Here is a 27,111-nt window from a genome sequence, read left to right on the forward strand (position 1 = left end):
GCACAAACTAACTTTTACTTTGTTTATTGTGGCGAAACAATTCCTGAATTGTGGAGGGGAGAGATAAGTGCCAGAAGGACACTTTTTGGAATGAGCAAATGATCGTAAATATAAAATCAATATCGTTTTTTGCAGGCACGTACCCCCATGAAGGTGAGATCATATCAGGAAATGAAATAACATATTTGCACATTTTTTGTTTTGAAAGGTTTGTGCTGAAATAAGAACCAAATGACATTATTGGTTTCAGGTGTAAGGCAGTTATGGACTCAATGTCCCAGAATGCATAAATACTTACTTAGATGGCAGGAGAAAAATCGAGAAAGCAGACTAAATCACCTGGAAGAAGACTTGTTTGTCGAAACGCGTCGTGGGGTTGCTGTGAAGCTTTCATGTTATGTGGTGAATAAAGAATGGATTTCAGTCCCCGGGAGTGCGGTGTTGTTTTCCCTGATGTCGTATTTGAGGGTCCTTGGCCTGAACCCTAACACCTGCACCGGCAGAGAGGCGCGTCGCTATCAAAGGCCAGTTTCTTGTGAATTAAATTTAAATAGTGACTGTGCCCGGCATGAAGAACTGGAGGAATTTGGAGTAAGCAAGGGAATACTTATTCCCTGCGTGTGTACTTACACTGGAAGATTAATATTATAAAGAATTGACTTCTAATACGCCTAGTGCAACTCCAATTGGCAGGCACTGCTCTGACAGGATATGGTGAGCAGTTGCCTATTGAAGGTTTATGAATTGCTGATGTGGCCCTAACGGGTCCGGAGACTGCCATTATTGATTTTACCTACGTTCTGAAAGTCTGTCAAGCATAAAAGTGGATAATTGCCGTTTGGACACCGTGAAATAATTTTAACATCGATTTGACGGCACAAACTAACTTTTACTTTGTTTATTGTGGCGAAACAATTCCTGAATTGTGGAGGGGAGAGATAAGTGCCAGAAGGACACTTTTTGGAATGAGCAAATGATCGTAAATATAAAATCAATATCGTTTTTTGCAGGCACGTACCCCCATGAAGGTGAGATCATATCAGGAAATGAAATAACATATTTGCACATTTTTTGTTTTGAAAGGTTTGTGCTGAAATAAGAACCAAATGACATTATTGGTTTCAGGTGTAAGGCAGTTATGGACTCAATGTCCCAGAATGCATAAATACTTACTTAGATGGCAGGAGAAAAATCGAGAAAGCAGACTAAATCACCTGGAAGAAGACTTGTTTGTCGAAACGCGTCGTGGGGTTGCTGTGAAGCTTTCATGTTATGTGGTGAATAAAGAATGGATTTCAGTCCCCGGGAGTGCGGTGTTGTTTTCCCTGATGTCGTATTTGAGGGTCCTTGGCCTGAACCCTAACACCTGCACCGGCAGAGAGGCGCGTCGCTATCAAAGGCCAGTTTCTTGTGAATTAAATTTAAATAGTGACTGTGCCCGGCATGAAGAACTGGAGGAATTTGGAGTAAGCAAGGGAATACTTATTCCCTGCGTGTGTACTTACACTGGAAGATTAATATTATAAAGAATTGACTTCTAATACGCCTAGTGCAACTCCAATTGGCAGGCACTGCTCTGACAGGATATGGTGAGCAGTTGCCTATTGAAGGTTTATGAATTGCTGATGTGGCCCTAACGGGTCCGGAGACTGCCATTATTGATTTTACCTACGTTCTGAAAGTCTGTCAAGCATAAAAGTGGATAATTGCCGTTTGGACACCGTGAAATAATTTTAACATCGATTTGACGGCACAAACTAACTTTTACTTTGTTTATTGTGGCGAAACAATTCCTGAATTGTGGAGGGGAGAGATAAGTGCCAGAAGGACACTTTTTGGAATGAGCAAATGATCGTAAATATAAAATCAATATCGTTTTTTGCAGGCACGTACCCCCATGAAGGTGAGATCATATCAGGAAATGAAATAACATATTTGCACATTTTTTGTTTTGAAAGGTTTGTGCTGAAATAAGAACCAAATGACATTATTGGTTTCAGGTGTAAGGCAGTTATGGACTCAATGTCCCAGAATGCATAAATACTTACTTAGATGGCAGGAGAAAAATCGAGAAAGCAGACTAAATCACCTGGAAGAAGACTTGTTTGTCGAAACGCGTCGTGGGGTTGCTGTGAAGCTTTCATGTTATGTGGTGAATAAAGAATGGATTTCAGTCCCCGGGAGTGCGGTGTTGTTTTCCCTGATGTCGTATTTGAGGGTCCTTGGCCTGAACCCTAACACCTGCACCGGCAGAGAGGCGCGTCGCTATCAAAGGCCAGTTTCTTGTGATATATAAATATATATATATATATATATGTATATATATATATATATATATATATATATATATATATATATATATATATATAGAATTGACTTCGAGCCCAGATGCTTTACTCAGAACAAGGTATAGATATGTAATGCAGACATGCAGTAGTATTCACACAACCTGATTAACCGTCAAATTCCTCATACTCACCCACTATCCCACCAACCTCAACTGTGAGGAAGTCCAGCAGGTCAGCCTCATGCGCAATTAGGTCTGCCCATTGATGATTCATCTGATGTACCGTCCTCTCCATCTTAAATATCCTATTCATGTGAGCCAGAATCTTGCCCCAATGCAGCTTCCTGGCCTCAGTCCGGTAGCCCTGGATCACCCTTAAGCCCTGGGCCACCATATGGGGGGGAGGGTAGTGCAGGACCAACCAAATAAATACCCACCTCGTCTGCTCCACAATGACAGGAACTCCCCTTCCCCAACATTCTACCCTCCCACAGCACCTTATCCTCCCAAAATCAAAACAAACACCACCCTAACCCTAACTGACCCAACTATTAAACTGCCCCTAAGACAAACACCCAACAATACAATGACCACACAGTAGACAAAACGATTACTACACACCAAAGGGACAAAAGGAATAATACAGGGAGATAACACAGCACAACACACCACTCCAAAAGCACCCCAAATCTCTCCACAAAACTCTCACAACCTCCCTTGACAAAAGGTGTCATCAGAAAATGAAAGCAAAAGTAAGTCAGCAGGTCCTGTTTTGCATCATTAGCAACACAAAAGGATGATGGACGGAGTGCTGAACAATGCAAACACTCACCCCCAGTCACAGATCTGGGATTAATCCATTGTTCTTTTGCTCACCATGCCAGCCCAGTTTGGACCCAGCCATATGCAAATCAGTCTTGACCCTGTTCCTCATAGGAACAGTCCAACCCGAACTGCCAAGCCAGGTCCTCCCTGGACCAGAAACAAGCATCCTGGGACCTGTTTCAGGTTATCACCCATCAACAGCCAGGTTAGCTTGAATCCAGTAACCAGTGAGCCAGGGACCCACGTCTTAGCATACCCTTCCCACTTAGGGCAACTTTAGCAACATGCCATATGTGTTACATAACTTTCTGTGCACATCCTGCACGTTTTTGCAAATGTGTTGTATTTTTTTTACACTTAAATGCGTCATTTTCCCATGATGTCACAAAAACAAAACATGAGGTAGTAAATATGCGTTGCATGGTAAGCGTCTTATTTTTCACATGCAACATGTGTAAAAGGCACACATATGACTAATGCATTTTTTTTCAGTAGAAATATATGTCATGCGTGTTTGTTGATATATGGTGTCATTTAGTATACAGGTTCACTATTTCCATGCCTTATGGATGCATGACCTGCGTAAATAAGCCTGCATGGCACATACTCACCTATACAAGTGTACAATGTCTGTGACAACTGTTTACAGGGGTTATGATACTATGATTCTAGAGGTACCCAGACTTTGTGGGTTCCCCAGAAGGAGGCCAAGAAATTAGCCAAAATACAGTGAAAATTTCGTTTAAAAAAAAGAAAAATTGGGAAAAGGGGCTGCAGAAGAAGGCTTGTGGTTTTTCCCCTGAAAATGGCATCAACAAAGGGTTTGCGGTGCTAAATTCACCAACTTCCCAGCTTTCAGGAACAGGCAGACTTGAATCAGAAAACCCAATTTTTCAACACAATTTTGGCCTTTTACTGGGACATACCCCATTTTTACGATTTTTTGTGCTTTCAGCCTCCTTCCAGTCAGTGTCAGAAATGGGCATGAAAACAATGCTGGATCCCAGAAACCGCAACATTTCTGAAAAGTAGACAAAATTCTGAATTCAGCAAGGTGTAATTTGTGTAGATCCTATAAGGGTTTCCTACAGAAAATAACAACTGAAAAAGAAAAATGTTGAAATTGAGGTGAAAAAAACATCGATTTTTCTCTACCTTTTACTCTGTAACTTTTTCCTGCAATGTCAGATTTCCAAAAGCAATATACCGTTACGTCTGCTGGACTCCTCTGGTTGCGGGGATATATAGGGCTTGTAGGTTCATCAAGAACCCTAGGTACTCAGAGCCAATAAATGAGCTGCACCCTGCAGTGCGTTTTCATTCTATACCGGGTATACAGCAATTCATTTGCTGAAATATAAAGAGTGAAAAATAGCTATCAAGAAAACCTTTGTATTTCCAAAAAGGGCACAAGATAAGGTGTTGAGAAGCAGTGGTTATTTGCACATATCTGAATTCTGGGGTGACCATACTAGCATGTGAATTACAGGGCATTTCTCAAATAGATGTCTTTTTTACATACTCTCTCATTTTTGGAAGGAAAAAATGTAGAGATAGACAAGAGGCAATAACACTTGTTTTGCTAATCTATGTTCCCCCAAGTCACCCGATACAAATGATACCTCACTTGTGTGGGTAGGCCTAGCGCTTGTGACAGGAAATTCCCCAAAACGCAACGTGGACACATCACATTTTTTTAAAGAAAACAGAGGTGTTTTTTGCAAAGTGCCTACCTGTAGATTTTGGCCTCTAGCTCAGCCGGCACCTAGGGAAACCTACCAAACCTGTGCATTTTTGAAAACTAGAGACCTAGGGGAATCCAAGATGGGGTGACTTGTGGGGCTCTGACCAGGTTCTGTTACCCAGAATCCTTTGCAAACCTCAAAATTTGGTTAAAAAAACACATTTTTCTCACATTTCGGTGACAGAAAGTTCTGGAATCTGAGAGGAGCCACAAATTTCCTTCCACCCAGCGTTCCCCCAAGTCTCCCGATAAAAATGATACCTCACTTGTGTGGGTAGGCCTAGCGCCCGTGACAGGAAACGCCACAAAACACAACATGGACACATCACATTTTTTGAAAGAAAACAGAGGTGTTTTTTGCAAAGTGCTTACCTGTAGATTTTGGCCTCTAGCTCAGCCGGCACCTAGGGAAACCTACCAAACCTGTGCATTTTTTAAAACTAGAGAACTAGGGGAATCCAAGATGGGGTGACTTGTGGTGCTCTGACCAGGTTCCGTTACCCAGAATCCTTTGCAAACCTCAAAATTTGGCTACAAAAACACGTTTTTCTCACATTTCGGTGACAGAAAGTTCTGGAATCTGAGAGGAGCCACAAATTTACTTCCACCCAGCGTTCCCCCAAATCTCCCGATAAAAATGATACCTCACTTGTGTGGGTAGGCCTAGCGCCCGTGACAGGTAATGCCCCATAACACAACGTGGGCACATCACATTTTTTGAAAGAAAACAGAGATGTTTTTTGCAAAGTGCCTACCTGTAGATTTTGGCCTCTAGCTCAGCCAGCACCTAGGGAAACCTACCAAACCTGTGCATTTTTGAAAACTAGAGACCTAGGGGAATCCAAGATGGGGTGACTTGTGGGGCTCTGACCAGGTTCTGCTATCCAGAATCGTTTGCAAACCTCAACATTTGGCTAAAAAACACATGTTCCTCACATTTTGGTGACAGAAAGTTCTGGAATCTGAGAGGAGCCCCAAATTTTCTTCCACCCAGCGTTCCCCCAAGTCTCCCGATAAAAATGATACCTCACTTTTATGGGTAGGCCTAGCGCCCGCAACAGGAAATGGCCCAAAACACAACGTGGACACATCACATTTTTTCATAGAAAACAGTGCCTACCTGTGGATTTTGGCCTCTAGCTCAGCCGGCCCCAGGGGGGGCAGAAATGGCCTAAAATAAATTTGTCCCCCACCCCCCAAATGCCCCCCTGGGAGCGACCCTTGCCTACGGGGTCTCTCCCCCTGCGTGACATTGGCGCCAAAAAAAAAATCCCCGGTGCCTAGTGGTTTCTGCCCCCTTAGGGGCAGATTGACCTAAAATCGGCCAATCTGCCCCCAAGGAGCATTTCTCTTTCAATCGCGCTGGAAGCAGAGCTTCCAGTGCGATGGGGGAGACCCTGTGACAAATCAGCGCGCGCTTGTGCGCTGACATCACAGTGGGGGAGCGGGGGCGGGGGCGGGGGTGGAAGGGGAAGGGCTTCCCCTTCCATCCCTGACTTGGGGGGTGGGGGGGAAACCCACAGAGGGAGCGCTAGCGCTCCCTCTGGGCTCTGTGACCAGGACGTAATGGTTACGTCCTGGGAACAGCAGCACTCTGCCTCAGGACGTAACCATTACGTCCTGGGCTCAGAACCGGTTAAGGATACATTTTGTGATACTATTATACATGTAAACTACAAATAATTGTTTTATGTGCTGGCATTGTGTTGTTATCAGATTACAATGCCCATGTCACACCCATGGATACAATGTACTTGGCATGGACTGTGATTGTGACATCAACATATACACTGGTCCATATGTCACATATTATGACTAAGGTGGTCATTCTAACCCTGGCGGTAAAAACCGCCAGGGCGAATGACCACGGGAGCACCGCCAACAGCCTGGCGGTGCCCCTTAGGGGATTCTGACCGCGACGCTTTGGCCGCGGTCAGTGCAGGAAAACCGGCGGTCTCCCGCCGGTTTTCCGCTGCCCGTCAGAATCCTCCAAGGCGGCGCAGCATGCTTCGCCGCCTTGGGGATTCTGACACCCCCTACCGCCATCCTGTTCCTGGCGGTTCGCCCGCCAGAAACAGGATGGCGGTAGGGGGTGTCGCGGGGCCCCTGGGGGCCCCTGCAGTGCCCATGCCAATGGCATGGGCACTGCAGGGGCCCCCATAAGAGGGCCCCGCTAGTATTTCACTGTCTGCATGGCAGACAGTGAAATACGCGACGGGTGCAGTAGCACCCGTCGCACCTTCCCACTCCGCCGGCTCGATTACGAGCCGGCTTCATGGTGGGAAGGTCGTTTTCCCCTGGGCTGGCGGGCGGCCTTTCGGCGGCCGCCCGCCAGCCCAGGGGAAAACTCAAAATACCCGCCGCGGTCTTCCGACCGCGGTACGGTATTTTGGCGGCTCCCGCCGGGCGCGCGGTGACCGCGTCCGGCGGGAGTCAGAATGACCCCCTAAATTCATTAAGTGCTGAGTGTATGTCATCATGGAAGGTTGTTCTTTCATTTAGGGATGCAGACGTTTTGGGATGTGATGGATGGACAATTTCAATGGTTTCTTGATTATTGACAGGACATGCATGTGCATGACAAATGTTCTTCGTGGTAGTGATGCCCTATTATCTACTAGGGGCTTACAAGTCGATTGGTGTCAGCCATACCCATTATCTCCTGGGACTCAGTGGAGAATTGGTTGTAGTCATGCTCTATTGTCTACTAGGGACTTATAGGACTCTGTGCTATGTGGTTTTCATGTCTTCCATCTGTGCTGTTACACTTTATTACTAAACTTTATGATAAGGACATGTGTTGCAACCTGGGATTCAGAGAGTGTCAGTGCCAACATGCCTTTCTTATATGTGTTAGTGCTGGCCTATCACACTGGGAGACTTTCTAACAGTGGGAGTGTGATCTAAAGTTGCATACACAAAGTATAAGTTTGTGTGTAAGTTCACATGGCTAGATTGTCGTTTTGTAGACTCACTATGACATTTTGTGATGCTTCCCTGTTGTTGCAGCTACCTTGTGTGGTGTAGGTATCTGTTGTCACTCGGCTGCCACTGTTTGCAGGTTTTAAATTAGCTCCTCATCTTCCTCATCCACACTATCCACGTCCTTCATGCACATTACAGTATATGTCTTGACACAAAAATTGCTTATACAATTTTGTTCACAATCAGGATGATTTCCATTTGCTGTTTTATTTTGATTGTACTTATGAATGATGGCTGAGCTCCACACAATTACAGACTTTAGCCACAACACTTGAGCAATCTGTGAGTGGGCTCCACAAAGAGGCTGGGCCAGTTGAGTAGAGGAGTAAGTCATATGTCCTTCAAAATGTGTGGGCTTTACATGTCAATCAATCAATCAATCAAAAAAATGTATAAAGCATGCTACTCACCCGTGAGAGTTTCAGGGCGCTTATGGGAGGGGGGAGGGTCACTGTTCGAACAACCATGTTTTGAGGTTCTTTCTGAAGAGCAGGAGGTCTTTGGTTTTGCGAAGGTTGGTGGGGAGGGATCCAGGTTTTGGGGGCGAGGTAGGAGAAGGACCTGCCTCCTGTGGTGGTGCATTGGATGCGGGGGACTGTGGCTAGGGCGAGGTTGGCTGATTGGAGGTTGCAGGTGGGAGTGTGGAAGTTCACTCTTTCGTTGAGGTATGTAGGGCCGGTGTTGTGGAGGGATTTGTGTGCGTGGATGAGGATCTTGAATGTGATTCTCTTGTTTATGGGGAGCCAGTGAAGGGTTTTGAGGTGTGGTGAGATTCGTTCGTGGCGGGGGAGGCCAAGGATGAGGCGTGCGGCTGTGTTCTGGATTCTCTGGAGTTTGCGTGTGAGTTTGAGTGTGGTGCCAGCGTAGAGTGTGGTGCTACCGTAGTCTAGTCTGCTGCTGATGAGTGCATGGGTGACTGTCTTCCTGGTCTCTGGGGGAATCCATTTGAAGGATTTTTTTAGAGTGCGGAGTGTGTGGAAACAGGAGGAGGTTAGAGCATTGATTTGCTGTGTCATGGAGAGGGAGGGGTCCAGGATGATGCCGAGGTTGCATGCATGGTTTCCTGGGGTGGGTGCGGGTCCTAGACCAGGAGTCGTCCCATACGGTTTTGTTGGGGCCGAAGATGATGATCTCAGTTTTGTTGGAGTTAAGCTTGAGGTGGTTAGTTGTCATCCAGTTGGCGGTGTCGAGGAGAGCTGCATGTAGTTTGGTTTTGGCGGTGGTGGGGTTGCGGGTGAGGGAGAGGATGAGTTGGGTGTCATCTGCGTAGGAGAGGATAGTGATTCCGTGTGATCGGAGGATGTTGGCTAGGGGGATTTTGTAAATGTTGAAGAGTGTGGGGCTGAGAGAGGACCCTTGGGGGACTCCGCAGAGGATCTTGGTGGTGGTGGAGTGGAAAGGTGGGAGGCGGACTCTCTGAGTCCAGTCAGTGAGGAAGGAGGTGAGCCAGTCTAAGGCTTTGTGGTGAATTCCTATGTTGTGGAGGCGTGTGCGGAGTATGTGGTGGCAGACAGTGTCAAAGGCTGCGGAGAGGTCTAGGAGGTTGAGTGCGACGGTCTCGCCTTTGTCGACTTTGGTCCTAATGTCGTCAGTGCATGCGATGAGGGCGGTTTCCATGCTGTGGTTCTTGCGGAACCCGGATTGTGAGGGGTCAAGAGAGTTGTTTTCTTCGAGGTAGTGGGATAGGCGGGTGTTGACTAGTTTCTCAGCGACATTGGCAGGGAAAGGGAGGAGGGAGATGGGGCGATAGTTGGAGAGGATCTCTGGGTCAGCTTTGTTTTTTTTAGGACAGCAGTGATTTCAGCGTGCTTCCAGGGGTCTGGGTAGGTGGCGGAGTCGAAGCAGGAGTTGATTATGTCCTGGAGTATGGGGGCGATGGTTGGGCTGGCTTTGTTGTAGATGCGATGTGGACAGGGTTCGGAGGGGGATCCGGAGTGGATGGAGTTCATGTTTTTTTTGGTTTCTTCGTGTGTGGTGGGGGCCCTGGTGGTGAGTGTGGTGGGGGGATCATGAGGGGGGTTGAGTTGGGTGAGTGAGGGGTGTGTGTGGTGGGTGTGTGTGGTATGAAGCTGTTGTGGATGTCCAGGATTTTGTGGTGGAAGTGGTTGGAGAGGGCATCACATAGGGGCTGTGTGTGTGAAGGGTCTATGTTGCTGGCTTTGGGTTTGGCTACTTCATTAATGATGGTGAAGAGTTCTTTGCTGTTTTGAGAGTAGTTGTCAAGGCGTGTCTTGCAGTGGTCTCTTTTGGCAGTGCGTATGAGTTGGTGATGGGTGCGAATGGTGGCTTTGAGGGTGGAGAAGTTGGTAGTAGAGGGTTCTTGTCGCCATATTTTCTCCGCTTTGCGGCATTTGCGCTTGGAGTTCGGGGGTGAACCATGGGGCGTTCTTGATGTTGCGTGTGGCGATGTGTTTTCTGAGGGGGCTAGTGTGTCTGCGCAGGTAGTGATCCATTTCAAGAGGTTGTGTGCTCCTGTGTTGGGGTCGTTGGTGTGGGGGGGGTTGTGAGCCAGTTGGGAGTTCAGGCGTTCTGAGGGGATCTTGTCCCACATGCGGTAGGGTGTGGTGTGTTGATGGTGGTGTGTGTGGGGTTTGGCGAAGGAGAAGTGGACGCAGAGGTGGTCAGTCCAGAGGAGTTCTGTGGTGTGGGTGTAGGCTATGTGTTGGCTTGAGGTGAAAATTGCGTCGAGCGTGTGTCCTGCTGAGTGGGTGCGTGCGGTGACCAGTTGTTTGAGTCCGAGGTTGGTGATGGTGTCTATGAGGGATGTAGAGTTGTGGTCTTGTAGGTTCTCCAAGTGAAAGTTGAAATCACCGAGGAGGATGTAGTCTGTGGAGGTGAGGGCGTGCGAGCTGATGGTGTCGGCGATGGAGTCGCAGAAGGCAGGGCGTGGTCCTGGTGGTCTGTAGATTAGTGTACCTCTGAGGGTGGAGTTGTTGTTAATGTGGATTAGGAAGTGCATGTGTTCTGTGTTGTCAATAGTGTCTTGGGAGCTGGTGGTGACTTTGATGGTGTCCCTGTGTAGGATGGCGATGCCACCCCCTGGCCTGTTGAGGCGGTCTTTGCGTTGGAGTTTGTATCCCTTGGGGGTGACGATGGCTATGTTGGGTTCCAAGGAGGGGTTGGCCCAGGTTTCTGTGAGGATGGCGATGTCAGGTGAGTGTGATGTGATGATGTCCCAGAGTTCTATGGCATGTTTCTGAAGGGAGCGGGTGTTGAGGAGCAGACAGTTGAGGTGGGTGGTGTTGGTGTTGTGCATGAGGGTGTTGTTGCGTGGTGTTTTCTGGTTGTGTGGTGGTGTGTGGCTGGGCTGGTTGGTGGGGGTGGGGACAGAGTAGGTGTGTATTGTGTTGAGGGTGTTGTGTTTGTTGTCGGGGGTTCGCTACGGTTGGTGTGTGGTGTGAGGGGTGAGGAGCAGGAGAAATGACAGGTGAGGTACGCAAAGGGGCCATGAGTGTGTGTGGGGCTGGAAAGGGTGCAGGTGGGGCGAGGGCCTGGGTTGAGTGAGTGGAGGGTGAGGGGGGAGTAGGTTTGTTTGAGAAGGCCAAGGGGACTGGCGCTGGGCGCGGTCTTGGCCTTCGGCGTGCCAGTGACGCGTCCGCGTCGAAGCTGCCATAATTGGGGGGAGGGAGGGAGTGGCAGCGGGGAGGAGGGAGGGCTGGACGAATGGGAAGGCTGGGGGGGTGGGGCCGCAGGGGATGCAGCGGCAGGGAATTCATTGGCAAAACAGAAAACAGACGGTGAGGAGGAGGGGGAGGTGGGAGGGGGCACAGGGGACGCAGCGGCAGGGGATTCCTTGGCAAAACAGAAAACGGACAGTGAGGAGGAGGGGGAGGCGGGAGGGGCTGCAGGGGACGCAGCGGCAGGGGAATACTTACACAAAACCAGGAAACGGACGGTGAGGAGGTGGTGCTGGGCGGAGGAACGGGGGGCGACCTGCCTGCAGAAGCAGGGTCAAGGGTTGCTCCTCACTACTGCGCCGCAGCTGCCATAAATGGGGGGAGGGAGGGAGTGGCAGCTGGGAGGAAGGAGGGCTGGACGAATGGGAAGGCTGGGGAAGTGGGGACGCAGCGGCAGGGGATTCCTTGGTAAAACAGAAAACGGATGGTGAGGGGGAGGCGGGAGGGGCTGCAGGGGACGCAGCAGCAGGGTATTCCTTGGCAAAACAGAAAACGGACAGTGAGGAGGAGGGGGGAGACTGGAGGGGCCGCAGGGGATTCCTTGGCAAAACAGAAAACGGACGGTGAGGAGGAGGGGGGAGGCGGGAGGGGCCGCAGGGGACGCAGCGGCAGGGGATTCCTTGGCAAAACAGAAAACGGACGGTGAGGAGGAGGGGGGAGGTGGGAGGGGCTGCAGGGGTCGCAGCGGCAGGGTATTCCTTGGCAAACCAGGAAACGGACGGTGAGGAGGTGACGCTGGGCGGAGGAGCGGGGAGCGACCTGCCTGCAGAAGCATGTGTACATGTGTAACATGTGTACTCCCACACAGCTGCAGTCACCATTCTTTGTCAGATGCATATTGATTTGGGATAGCATGTATGATATGTTCTGACAGCTATGGATGCAACATGCTTGTGGCATATGTGGCTATATGTCTGAGTCCTGTGTTCCAAATGCTTTTTTCCTTGGGTTCGGAACATGAAATCTCATACTTTTACACACACGAAAGATGACAACTAACCTGAGTGTGAAAGGGCTAGACATTGTGGTTGCCACTGAGGGGTGCGTTGGTAGTTGTTAACTGTGATGGTACCAATCAGACATAGATTTGTCAGATAGCTCACAGTGATCCCTTGATGCAACACTGACTACTGCTACCCTAATTTTGGCTGACCTATGGATGGCCATACATCACTTGGATTTCAATATTTTATGCAGTCATGTTTCATTCTGACATACTTGTGTGATTTGAGTGTAGCTACGTGATAACTATGTTGAAATGGTAGTGCGTACATTTGACTTGCACATGTCTGCAGCAGTACAGTTTGTGTGTATGTTGGGAGTTCTAGAGTGTGTGAGTCCTTATTTACCAACATTTGTAGGCTACTCATGGTATGAGGTTTGTGGATGATTTACTGTTGTGTACTTATATCTAAAATTACTCCAATACAATTGTGATGAAAAGTGATTCATTTACAGCAATGGTGCATAGTGAACATATGTTGTCAATATTCAAGAAAAAAAAATGTGGCTAATACTGCCCTTCTGCGTGTCCCAGCAGCAATATTAAGTACGCCTCTTTCATGGTGTGGGGCATCATTGTCCTCATCCTCGTCCCTGGGGACCTCCACCCGTTCCTGCAAGGGGACATTGGTCCTCACACATATATTGTGCAATATGGCACACTGTTAGAAATGGTGTCTTTGGTTGACAGTCAGGTTACCCCCTGTTCAAGCAAGGACCCTCACTCTAGTCAGGGTAAAAGAGAATCACCCTCAGCTAACCCCTGCTTACCCACTTGGTAGCTTGGCACGAGCAGTAGGCTTAACTTCAGAGTGCTAGGTGTAAAGTATTTGTACCAACACACACAGTAACTTAGTGAAAACACTACAAAATGACACAACACAGATTTAGAAAAATAGGAAATATTTATCTAAACAAAACAAGAGCAAAACAACAAAAATCCACAATACACAAGTCACGTTATCAATTAAAAAGCAAAAAAAGTCTTTCTGTAGTTTGAAACACACACTAAGGGGGTTATTCTAACTTTGGAGGAGTGTTAATCCGTCCCAAAAGTGACGGAAAAGTGACGGATTTACCACCAGCCGTATTACGAGTCCATTATATCCTATGGAACTCGTAATACGGCTGGTGGTATATCCGTCACTTTACCGTCACTTTTGGGACGGATTAACACTCCTCCAAAGTTAGAATAACCCCCTAACACTGTTAGCGTGAAAATGCACCTTGGGTGCGTCAAAAATCACCCCGCACGGCGAGTGTGCAACACAAATGGCTTGCAATGCGACGATTCAACTCACGAGCGGGAACTTGCGTTGTTTTTCTATTCGTCAGGTCGGGTGCATCGTTTCTTCTCTCCGCAGGAGAGCGATGAGTCGATCCGGTCATCACTCTCGGGCCGGGCAGGCATTGTGCTGTTTTTACACGCCCAGCGGTGTTTGCATCAGAAATCCAGCCGCACGATGATCCGAAAACCACGCAGCGGGGGTTGTGATCTCCCAGCCTCCGTCAGAGATGCTGCGCGCCATTTCTCCAGCTTTGTGCGTTGATTCTTAGGTCACGTTTCCGGCAAGCGTCGATTTTCAGCCGCAGAGCTGGCTGTGCATCGGTTCTTCAGCCGCAGGTTGGAGATGAGTTGATCTTTTCCCCGCACTGCGCTCTGTGAGTAGATTTCCTTTTATTTAGGCTGCCAGCTTCTCCTTTCAGGGTCCCAGGAACTGGATGGGCACCACAGGGCAGAGTAGGAGTCTCTCCGGAGACTCCAGGTGCTAGCACAGAGAATTTGCTGTCCCTGAGACTTCAAACAACAGGAGGCAAGCTCTAAATCAAGCCCTTGAAGAGTTCTTCTCAAGATGGAAGGCACATAAAGTCCAGTCTTTGCCCTCTTACTCTGGCAGAAGCAGCAACTGCAGGATAGCTCCACAAAGCACAGTCACAGACAGGGCAGCTCTTCTCCAGGCAGAGGTTCCTCCTGTTTCCAGAAGTGTTTCTTAAAGTCTGTGGTTTTGGGTGCCCTTCTTATACCCTTTTTCTCCTTTGAAATAGGCCTACTTCAAAGTAAAGTCTCTTTTGAATGTGAAATCCTGCCTTGCCCAGGCCAGGCCCCAGACACTCACCAGGGGGTTGAAGACTGCATTGTGTGAGGACAGGCACAGCCCTTTCAGGTGTGAGTGACCACTCCTCCCCTCCCTCCTAGCACAGATGGCTCATCTGGATATGCAGGCTACACCTCAGCTCCCCTTGTGTCACTGTCTAGTGTGAGGTGCAACCAGCCCAACTGTCAAACTGACCCAGACAGGGAATCCACAAACAGGCATAGTCACAGAAATGGTATAAGCAAGAAAATGCTCACTTTCTAAAAGTGGCATTTTCAAACACACAATCTTAAAATCAACTTTACTAAAAGATGTATTTTTAAATTGTGAGCTCAGCGACCCCAAACTCCACATGTCCATCCACTCCCAAAGGGAATCTACTCTTTAATCAGATTTAAAGGTAGCCCCCATGTTAACCTATGAGAGGGACAGGCCTTGCAACAGTGAAAAACAAATTTAGCAATATTTCACTGTCAAGACATTTAAAACACATTACTATATGTCCTACCTTAACCATACACTGCACCCTGCCCTTGGGGCTACCTAGGGCCTACCTTAAGGGTGTCTGACATGTAAGAAAAGGGAAGGTTTAGGCATGGCAAGTGGGTACACTTGCCAAGTTGAATTTGAAGTTAAAACTGCACACACAGACACTGCAATGGCAGGTCAGAGACATGATTACAGAGCTACTTATGTGGGTGGCACAACCAGTGCTACAGGCCCACTAGTAGCATTTGATTTACAGACCCTGGCACCTCTAGTGCACTTTACTAGGAACTTACTAGTGAAGCAAATATGCCAATCATGGATAGGCCAATTACATACACAGTTTGTAAAGGAGCACTTGCACTTTAGCACTGGTTAGCAGTGGTAAAGTGCCCAGTGTAACAAAAACAGTAAAATCAGAGTCCAGCACACATCAACAACCTGGGGAACAGAGGCAAGAGGTTAAGGGAGACCACGCCAACGATGAAAAGTCTAACACACACACAATTATGATTTTGACACATAAGTAGTGGTGAGTCATCTGAAGCGGCCCTTTAGTATTCCAAATGTCCTCTCAACCACTATCCTGGTCTTCTTATGTGCTTCATTATATGCCTTCTCGGAGTCTGTTTGTGGGGTGGCAAATGGGATCATCACCCACAATTGGATGCCATATCCTTGGTCTGCTGCAATGGGAGAGGAGAGACAGTGTTAGACTTGCCCTTGTATATTATTTCGACTGACCTGGCATAGTTTTGTTAGACTTGCCCTTGTGTATCATTTCAGCTAGCCTGGCACAGTTTTGGAGCATGATTTAGATGTTGAGGCTTACTTCACACCTTGGTGGTCATTATGCTTTTGGCGGTCACCTGACCACCATGGCGGCGGTGGTGGTCAGTCTGCTGCCAGGCCAGCAGTGAAGACTGCCATATTATAACTTTGCTGCCCTCCGGCCCGGCGGCAGCAGTGAGACCGCTGGCCGGCAGACTGCCAGGCTTTTGAACCCACATGTCCACACACATGCAGGCACCCTTCCCCCACCTCCACACTCATTCACTCACCCTCCCCCACTTCCACACACATGCACACACTCTTCCCCACTTCCACGCACATGCACGCACCCTCCCCACCCAAACACTCACAACCATAAACACACCCTCACTTGCACTCACACATACGCATCCCCCACCACAATCATGCACATCTCTACCCCCACCACATCCATTCATGTGCTCCCCCACCACATCCATTCACGCACCCAGACACCCCCATTCGCACACATACACACACCCAGACACCACATCCATTCACACACCCAGACACCCCATTCACACACATGCACACACCCAGACACCACATCCATACACACATCCAGACACCTCATCCATTCACACATCCAGACACCCCATTCACACACATGCACACACCCAGACACCACATCCATTCACGCACCCAGACACCCCCCATTCACACATATACACACACCCAGACACCCCCATTCGAACACATCCATGCACCCAGACCACACACATGCAGCCAACACCCACCCCCCACTCCCTTTCGGACGATCAACTTACCTTTTCTGGCGTGGTGGTTGTCCGGGAGGGGTGTATCCTCGCGTTTTCCACTGCCAGCACCACAACCCCGACAGGACTCCACTATTCCGTATTATAATATGGCAGACGGAGTGTTGTTGGCGTGACGGTGCAGGTGGTGGAACCGCCTCTCTTGCTCCGTCGGCAAGGCCGACGGGGCCAGACTTCCACCGGTAAACAGGTGGAAATCCTACCTAACTCAAAATATGGTGGTCTTCGGATCGCCAGCACTGGCGGTCTGTTGGCGGCAGTGGCTTCGGTGGTCTTGGAAAAAGACCGCCAAAGTCATAATGACCACCATTGTGTGAGTTCCTATTTGCATCCATTATATAGGTGTGTAGTGACACTCCTTCCAGTTGAGTGTGGAGCCTCGGGGCATGAGGATTGTGTCATTTGAATAACTTTACAGTTCAGTCATGAATATGTGTATGATGCAGATATCTGTAGATGAATTTAGTTGTTACAAGTGACCTACCAAAGAGCCATGTTGTGTGAGTTTTATACCTTTGAGTGTGTTTTGTGCTATGTGACAGGTGCTGTGCCGTGTGTGTATCTTGCAAACCACATCCCCCTTGGGTATGGTACTCTTCCCCTGCCAAATGGCTTTTTTCCATATTACTGACTCACATGCATGTGTGTGTGCATCATGCAAAGTGTGGCATAGTAGCTTGGGATGTATTGGCATGTTTTTGGTTTTTGGGGTGGCCCCTGTGGCATAGGATATGACAGGAATTCTCTTGAACCCTCCCTACACCACTGGGAAATGTCAGCAGTGTGCCATGACTACTATTTATGGACCATTGCTGTCCTCAGCCATTGTGCTGACACTTGTTCAGCTGCCAGATTGCAACACAGGCATCCTGGTACCTTGATACCTTGATGCCTGCATTGCAGGTGTGATTGTTTGTGTTTAAGACTGTCACCTTTTCTGAACATGACATACCAATGTAGACAACTGGCTATTTCTATGTGTGCTGTAGACAGGTGTACACAGTGGGTGATGAAAAACATTTGAAGTGTGGATTCTTTATCATTTTTGCACACTACTATTTGCACCCCTAAGGTGGGCTTAATTGGTATTGCTGTCCCAGGTGTACATATTGCTGTATATGTGTGCCAAGGCAAGTAAGCAATATATTATGTGGTGGCACACGCACATCATGACCCAATGTAAGGCCTTTTCACATGCAGGGGTAGATGTTATACAGCTATATTGACACAGCTGCTTATAGTGCTAAATGAGTTGCTGAACACCACCTTGTGAATGCAGAACTGGCACTATTATACAGCAGCATCATTGTAAATGCCACTCAAGTGGCAGTAGGGGCTTGTACAGTGGTCCTTATGCGTTGGAGATGTGTATTGTAAGTTTGCTGTGATGCATGTTGCATGTGTATTGCTGATTGTTGAACAATGTGTCCCTAACCATGTGTGGGGAGTGTTGTGTGTGTATAGTTTGCACCATGTGTGTTCTGTGTTGTACGAGTTATGTGACAGCTTTTTGCTTACCTTCTAGTAGACCATTTCCATATTGTCCATCCTGAAAGTGTTGGTTGATGGTGGAGTGCCGGAAGATGTAGGCATCATGCATACTTCAAATATACTTGGCCAGCATATTGGTGAATAGTCCCTTGTGGTCTGCAATGGCCTGCACATTGATTGAATGCATGTGTTTTCTGTTCTTGTACAGGTATTCAGTTTCAGCAGGAGGGGAAAGTAGCACATTGTGCAGTCCATGGCACTCAGCATATGTGGGAACAGAGCAACTGCAAAAAATCCCTGTTTGGTCTCCTGCTGTAATTGCTGGGTGTAGGGGAACAGAATATGACGAGAAGTGAAGTGGATGATGGCATCCAGCACAGTTGGCAATAGTGCTGAGAGGGGGGGCTGGGATAATCTACCCATTCCTGCCACAGTTGACTGGAAAGTGGCAGAGGCAATGTGCAGCACAGCCAGGAGCTTGGTCATGGGTGGTATGTTGGTTGGCCTAAGCATCCTTGGTATGATTGCTGATGCTAAGTCATGAAGCAGCTGCACAATGGACTCTCCAGCTGGGAGTACCTAATGACAGTTTCCTCTCTTTGGCCAACTATGGATATCTGTTGTCTATAGATGCGCTCTCTCCTCCTGCGCTGCCTTTATGGTTGGTGTAGTGGTGATGGAGGGTCCTGCGGTGAGGCTGGCAATGCTTGCCATCATCAATGTCTTCTTCTCCTCGTGCCTAGCTAGAGCACTAACAGGTCCATGTTTCTCTGGATGTTGCCAGAGTGCTTAATGAGTGTTTTCTTTTTATACCTGTGCCTTTGCACCTTTTTAACGCCTGGTCTGAGCAGGCGCTATTTTTTCAGCATTATTTGGTACTTGCGCCGTTTTTTCTGACCCGCAAGCGATTATTCAACAGACTTGTAAATATGGCATTAGGCAGCTAGTGCCATTTTTTAGTAGGTAAAGCCTACGCTGCATATTATTTTTGTAAAACGGAGCAGGGTTAGGCGGCGCTAATGACAAATGGCACTAAGTCCAGGAAAGTGCTAGTGCCATTTTGTAAATAGGCCGCTAATTTTTTTACGCCATTGTGCCACAAAATGCGGCGCAAACTACTTAGTTTGCATCTCACTTGCCCTGGCTATGATTGTGGTCCCTGCTTAGACAAAGTGCAAACCTCTGCCGACCAGAGACCCAATTTCTAACACCACCTATCTAGAAATTAGAAGGTGAGGAAAAAAACTATATGTAGACTATATACATACGATCTGCTAAGACCCTAGTGAGACCAGCAATAGGCAATAGAGGGGAAGAAAAAACAGGGCTGCTTTTATGCCCTAACTCTGTATGCTCCAGGTATCACTTCCATTATACACAGTAGAAGTAATGTTCATTGCTACCCCAGCATCAGCACTCTGCTTTGTAGTGTCATCACTAATGCCAAATCTCACTGTGTGGCAAACGATGTACACTTCAGCATCAAAATCACCTGTGGGAGATAAATAACCTGTTCTGCCATGAAGCTGTGGGAGTCACTGGACAGAAGTGCACAGCCAACTAGCCAGCCTGGTCATAAAAATAGTAGTCATATTACAGTGGAGCTTCACCACCCCTAAAAAAAGGGCTCCAGTGACAGACAGTCTTCACTGTAATGTAACTGGAGAAATATGTGACCCCTAACCATAACTTAGAAGTAGCTTTGGCCATTACAATTCTCTGAGAGAATCTCTAGCATGGATGTGTCATGTAGGTCATGAGAGCTGATATAGTGGAGGCAGAAAACCATGATAAGGAAAACACTGTAGAACCTCAGACTGACATCTATGAGGAAGTAGTCCTCTCTGTACCCCTTCAGCTCTTTGTACTATGCCCTTTTTGGCACATGACTGCGGCAGGGGTGTCGAATTTAATAAAATATCTACTTGTCCATGGGACAGGTTGCTTCTTAAATCTACTTTTCCTGTAAAAAACTCTACTTGTCCCTTTGGTGACAAGTAATGCAGTGACAAATCATGGCAGCAATTTCATTATGTAAGAGCTCTGATAATAGCCTCTCTGATTTATGCCAGGGCTAATACTATAGTAGGGATTGAATACTAGCAAATTCAAGCCCTACTATACCAATTCCCTTATTTTGCACCTATCCGCTGATCTACATACTGGTACAGGAGGAAGAAGTAAGTAATAGTTCCAGGGTTGGAATGCCTTTGAGTCTGTGCAAACCAACTAACTTGCGTGTTTTATGGATTTTCACCAGCTCTTCTCCAATCTTTTCCCATACTAAGAAAGGCTGGAAGTGTACTCCTGGCAAGGGCAGAAGTAGAAGTTCTTCCAGGGTTGGGATTAAATTGGTAGGAGGGCAAGTGAACTTTTAAACACTCAACAGATTTTTGCATGAGCAAATCTACACATGCATATTTGCTCATGGTAAAATACAGTTCACAAATATTTTCTAGGAGTACGGTTTCCTGGTCTACTTCTGTAAATTCTTGTGAATTCATGAAAGCCACTGATGCAAAGACATATACCACAAGTGCACTTTTGTGACTTTTTTTTTTTAAGAATTGGCCCCCTAATTAGGTCTACCATTAACCAAGACATTTCATTAAAATTCTATTTCTCACTCTATCCATCTATCGGCTGGCTTTACTGTGAATGACAGCATTCCGCTCTTCCACAAAGAGCATATTGGCACATAAATTAGATTTGTACTGTGCCAGGAACCACTGTGGCAATATGTGCTTTTTGAGACGAAAACACTTTTTTTGCTTGTTGCCAGTATTTGTTACAATGGTGAGGGCCTGGCAGCTCCCAGAACAATAAAGTGTTACAAAAACCATGTGAAAACAAGACATGCATTGACAAAACCAAAAGACTGACAACTAATATTGGATCGGTTGGCTTTGCCAGTACTTGTTCATTTTCATGTTTCCCATAATCTTGTTGCAAGTGGATACACTGATTTCCCATTATGAATATTTTTTTAAATACTTGCATGCATTAGCAATGTTTACTAAATGATGCTTTAAAGAAATAGTACCTAATATTTCACAGTAATTTAGCAAAACCTTTTTTTTCCTACTTGCATATTTTTCTGAACATTTTATTTTGAAAGCAAAGATTCATCAATCTTGCTTACAAGTTTCTGAAAACATCTGCACCTAATCAGAGAACATTATACGTAGCTTCATATTGTTAAACTTTTCAAACATGTGTGCACACTTTTTTACTGGAACCACTGTCAGTAGTGCAGTGTGACCTTACAACATTTATTTAGAGCGCTCACCCTAACAATAAAGGCTTTGCATTAATGAACCACAAATAAGTTTGAACGGCATTAACATATGGACACAAACATTACCTCAACTCTAGACAGTTCTCTTCCTGTAAACTGGCAGCCAAAGGGTTTGTGCTGCAGGGGATTAGGCCTACTTGTCCCAAGGACAAAATAAATATGAAAACTTGTTGTCCTTGACCCCAAACAACATGTCCTGGGCGTCAGGCTATAGGAATTCCACACCCCTGCTGCGGGCATATAATTTCCTTACAGACAGCTCATATTTACCTGAATCCAGCCAAGGCTTCATTGGATTATGGAACAACATACCTAAAGGGAAGCATGTGCCAGCTGCACGTATAACAGGGCCCTCCTCCTCTTGGTACCCAAGGACATGTAATATACTCATGCCCCCCTCATCATTTCTAATTCTTCCATCATCTGACAGATCACAACAAGTACCTATATCAATGGACTTTCATTTGGCACCCTAAGCAGCCTCCGTAGCCACAGAAATACACCAGATTGAACTTTTCCTTGCTTTGCAAACCCCTGTGTTTCATCTTTGCAATCTAGGTCCTGTTCTCTTCCCTCCCAGTAATCCTCAATTAAAGTTATGCAGCACTATACCTTTTTGCAAAGTGACCTGTTTTTCAGACTCTGCTACCTAGTGCCCAGTGCATGTGCTCTGTCTTGGCACATCTAGGCCCATATTTATACTTTTTGATGCAAAACTGCGATAACGCAGTTTTGCGTCAAAAAAATTTGCGCCGTCTAACGGCATTTTGAAGCGCCATGCGGGCGTCAAATTTATACTTTGACGTACGGCGGCGCAACCAACAGGTGGGAGTCAGTATTTCGTGACGCACACAGCGTCGGTCTGTCATAAAGGAAACCAACGTAAATGCGACGCACATCACTGTGGGTCGATTTACGACAGCGCAATTGTGAAAACGCTGGTTTTTTTCACGCTATTGTGTTACATTTTTGCACGAAAACTGCCCTTTCAGCAGAGGAGAGCCAAAATGGAACCCAGATGCCCCAACAGACCCCAGGAGGATGAGAGCAGACCAGGAACCAGCCAGGAGGATCCATACAGGAACCAGGACATTTAAAAAAAAAAAAGAAAGTGTCGCTTCAGTGAAGAGGAGCAGGAAATCCTGGTGAAAGAGGTGACGGAACACCAGCACCAACTTTTCATCTCCTCAAAATTGCCACTCAGTAGGAGAGAGGCCATCTGGAAACAAATAGTGGACAAGATCAACAGTGTGGCTGAAGAACGCCGCACAGTCACTGAGTGTAAGAAACGCTGGCATGACTGCAAACGTAGGACAAAAGAGAAAATGGCCAGGAACAGGAAGGCAGCAATGCAGACTGGAGGGGGGAGTCCAGCACAACAGGAGGCCCTGGACCACATGGAGGAGATGGTCGCAGCCGTCATCCCGGAGGAGATCGTCACAGGGATTCAAGGACTGGACAGCGCAGACTACCACGACACAACGCACATGCAGGGTAAGTCGCATGGGGAATTAAAATGCAATAATGGGGACTGTAAGCAGGGGGGGGATACCTACTACACAATGCATGTAAGTTAGCACACACATGAAGTGGCATGGGTAAAGGGGCACGGCAGGGGGGCATGCCCAGTACTGACCGAAGCTGGGGCACGACAAAATACAGCAACAACAACAGTCCCCTGGGGACATCCTGTAATTACAACAAGAGAGCCAAGGGAAAGCAGTGACAGGTGGGAAGGCCACTACCTCAAATCCACATCCAGGCACTTGTATTGCAAAATCTAATCTACATCAACTAGGTCCCTATCTGTAATGCAGTAGCAAAAACAACAACTGCAATGTAACTGCCACAACAGTTGACAATAACACCTCTCATCTCTGTGCAGCTATAGTACCAAATGGCAGGAACCCCCCCCCTGGAACATACATACCTAAATTAGGGGGTGAGGATGACATCCGCAACTACTCCTAGAAATAAGACAAAGGTACCAGTACACTCAAATGCCGAATGTCCATACCTGACACATACATAAGCCTAAGTAACCAGCAATAGGAGCCACACAGCACTAACGACACACACATGCTGCATACGTCAGGGTCCCTCACGTGCCTGGCTAACAAGGCTACATCACTAATGTCATACTGCTCAGACAACAACATTGAGGAGGGGACACAGGTAACTGGTCACTGAAACACACCTGCACAGTCTGACAAACAAATAGGACATTCATACGATAAACAGGCCAATCCAGTAAAACACACATGACCCAACATCATCTTCAAACATCAGCAATGTTTACATCCATACCACATTGTAACATTGACATGCATAGGTAATGCCACGTAACATGTACAGTTCATGCAATGTGAATAAAAAGTGTATGGGGCAGGGCCTGAGAGGCAAGTGTGCTGGCAGGGCAGTCACAACACCCACAGTCAGTCAAAGTGTATTGTGGCAAGTGAAACGTATACATTGCGCATTAGCTTCAGGCTTTAGGCCTTTGTGCATCTTACCCTGAATGTACTTATACTCATTTGCTCACATCTAAGAGCCTCAGAGCACTTTGCACTAAATGATTCTCATTGCCCTTCCTATCAGTTAATGTAGCAAATAGCCAGTCTTAAGGTGTGGTCAATTAGTCAAATCACACTGTTTTGCCTACTTCTGCACTGGAGTTTGCCAGAACATATTCACTCTGTGCCCCAGTCAAGGATACAGTCTGGTACGTTGCTGATAGATGTGGTAGGGGTTAAGGTTTGGCATTCCTGCGAAGGGAAACTTTGTCATCACCATGACATATGACTTTTAAAATCACTTCCTTGTCCCAAGACACGCAAGAGGGAGTTTCCAAACAGAAAATCACAACTAGATGCTGCCTGCCTTGCTGCTGATGCACAACCAGATCACAGCCCATTCCTCTGATATGAGGGATGATGTCTCCCCTGTGATTCAGACAGGCAAGCTCCAAACTTAACATGCTGTGCTATACATAGAACAAGCAGAGGGAGAGTAGAAACTGTTAGGCACCATGATAGCTGTGTACTAATGTATTACTCTCCTGCGGACTATTTCAATTCTAACAGTGTGTATTGTTTGGGTTATTGGGGCTCACACCTAAATTTCTACAAGTCAGTTGTACAATGAAACTTCATATTAAAAAATACTGTCTTTGTTCTTTGTGTATGGGAACATACCGGAAAAGACATAATTGTGTAGGATCTGAGTGACCACGACTTCCCTGAGAAGTTTCAAAGATGTCATGCGCTCGGATGTCTAAACATTCCTTTGATGTGGGAGACCAGAGGCACTGCTAGTTAGTCTGAGCAAAATGAAATATCTGGGTGACAGAGTTATTTACAAGTGGGTCAGACTTAGGGGGTGATTCTAACCCTGGCGGTCGGTGTTAAAGCGGCGGCCAACCCACCAACAGGCTGGCGGTAAAAAATATGGGATTCTGAGCCTGGCGGGAACCGCCAACACAGACAGCCACCTTAACACTCCGACCGCCACGGCGGTACAAACAAACAGCGCGGCGGTCACCGCCAACAGACAGGCGGCAGACAATGTACCGCCCACACTATTCCAACTCACCAATCCGCCACCTTTTCCGGGGCGGGAGCACCGCCGATAAAAACACGGCGGAAACAGACTACCGACGGGAAAACGCTCACCACTACGCACTCCAGGAGGAAGGAGGACAGCATGGAACCCGAATTAAACATCCTACCTGCTCTCGTCTACCTTCTCATCTACCACGAGTACGAAGTCCGGCGCAGACGACAACGGTGAGTACTGCACCTACGACACACGGGAGGGGGAGGACGAAAGGTTACGGCCACACACATATGCGACCCCCCCCCTCCAACTATGTACTCACCAATGCAGCGCACCAAGTCACAGTGACACCACCCAAACACCCCTGAAAAATGCTAGGACATAATCATATTTTGAATAAATATTTATGTACCAAAAAGCTCCAGAAAATTAGCGTACAACCATGAAAGATATCCACAACAAAACTAATGACACACACATCAGTGTATAACTGAAGTACCAAGTCCTGCACAACCTACGATTTCAGCATGTCCGTGGGCCAAAGTCTTGAGAAACAAGGGCAAAGCCCACACAGGAGACCTGAGTCCTTTGGAGAGAACACTGCAGGGGCATCAGATGTAAAAACTACAGGCACCTCAGGGGGAAGGAAAGGGGGGGGCACCACAGCCACATGAGTCCACGACGCCAGATCCACGAGGAGCCACCATGCCCACTGGACCATCCTGGGGAGTGCAAAGCCACAGTCTCTCAAGTCTCTGCAGTGGGTGGATTGCCCACTGGACCATCCTGGGGAGTGCAAAGCCACAGTCTCTCAATGTCTCTACAGTGGGTGGGCTGCCCACTGGGCCATCCTGGGGAGTGCCAAAGCCACAGTCTCTCAATGTCTCTACAGTGGGTGGGCTGCCCACTGGGCCATCCTGGGGAGTGCAAAGCCACAGTCTCTCAATGTCTCTACAGTGGGTGGGCTGCCCACTGGGCCATCCTGGGGAGTGCAAAGCCACAGTCTCTCAATGTCTCTGCAGTGGGTGGGCTGCCCACTGGGCCATCCTGGGGAGTGCAAAGCCACAGTCTCTCAATGTCTCTACAGTGGGTGGGCTGCCCACTGGGCCATCCTGGGGAGTGCAAAGCCACAGTCTCTCAATGTCTCTACAGTGGGTGGGCTGCCCACTGGGCCATCCTGGGGAGTGCAAAGCCACAGTCTCTCAATGTCTCTACAGTGGGTGGGCTGCCCACTGGACCATCCTGGGGAGTGCAAAGCCACAGTCTCTCAATGTCTCTACAGTGGGTGGGCTGCCCACTGGACCATCCTGGGGAGTGCAAAGCCACAGTCCATCAGGTGGATGACAGTCTCCACTGGTCAAGGAGGAGGCATGGTGGGCACAGTGAACCATAAACGGTGCTTGCGACGGCGGTGCCCAGCGGAGCGGTGCTTGAGAGGAAGGGCCCAGCGGAGCGGTGCTTGAGACGGCGGGGCCCAGCGGAGCGGTGCTTGAGACGGCGGGGCCCAGCGGAGCGGTGCTTGAGAAGAAGGGCCCAGCGGAGCGGTGCTTGAGAAGAAGGGCCCAGCGGAGCGGTGCTTGAGAAGAAGGGCCCAGCGGAGCGGTGCTTGAGACGGCGGGGACCAGCGGAGCGGTGCTTGAGAGGAAGGGCCCAGCGGAGCGGTGCTTGAGACGGCGGGGCCCAGCGGAGCGGTGCTTGAGATGGCGGGGCCCAGCGGAGCGGTGCTTGAGAAGAAGGGCCCAGCGGAGCGGTGCTTGAGAAGAAGGGCCCAGCGGAGCGGTGCTTGAGAAGAAGGGCCCAGCGGAGCGGTGCTTGAGAAGAAGGGCCCAGCGGAGCGGTGCTTGAGACGGCGGGGCCCAGCGGAGCGGTGCTTGAGACGGCGGGGCCCAGCGGAGCGGTGCTTGAGAAGAAGGGCCCAGCGGAGCGGTGCTTGAGAAGAAGGGCCCAGCGCAGCGGTGCTTGAGAAGAAGGGCCCAGCGGAGCGGTGCTTGAGACGGCGGTGCCCAGCGGAGCGGTGCTTGAGACGGCGGGGCCCTGTTCAGCGGTGCTCTTCTCCACGGCGGGCCCTGTTCAGCGGTG

Source organism: Pleurodeles waltl, chromosome 5 (genome assembly GCF_031143425.1).
Source record: "Pleurodeles waltl isolate 20211129_DDA chromosome 5, aPleWal1.hap1.20221129, whole genome shotgun sequence".
Lineage (NCBI taxonomy): Eukaryota > Metazoa > Chordata > Amphibia > Caudata > Salamandridae > Pleurodeles > Pleurodeles waltl.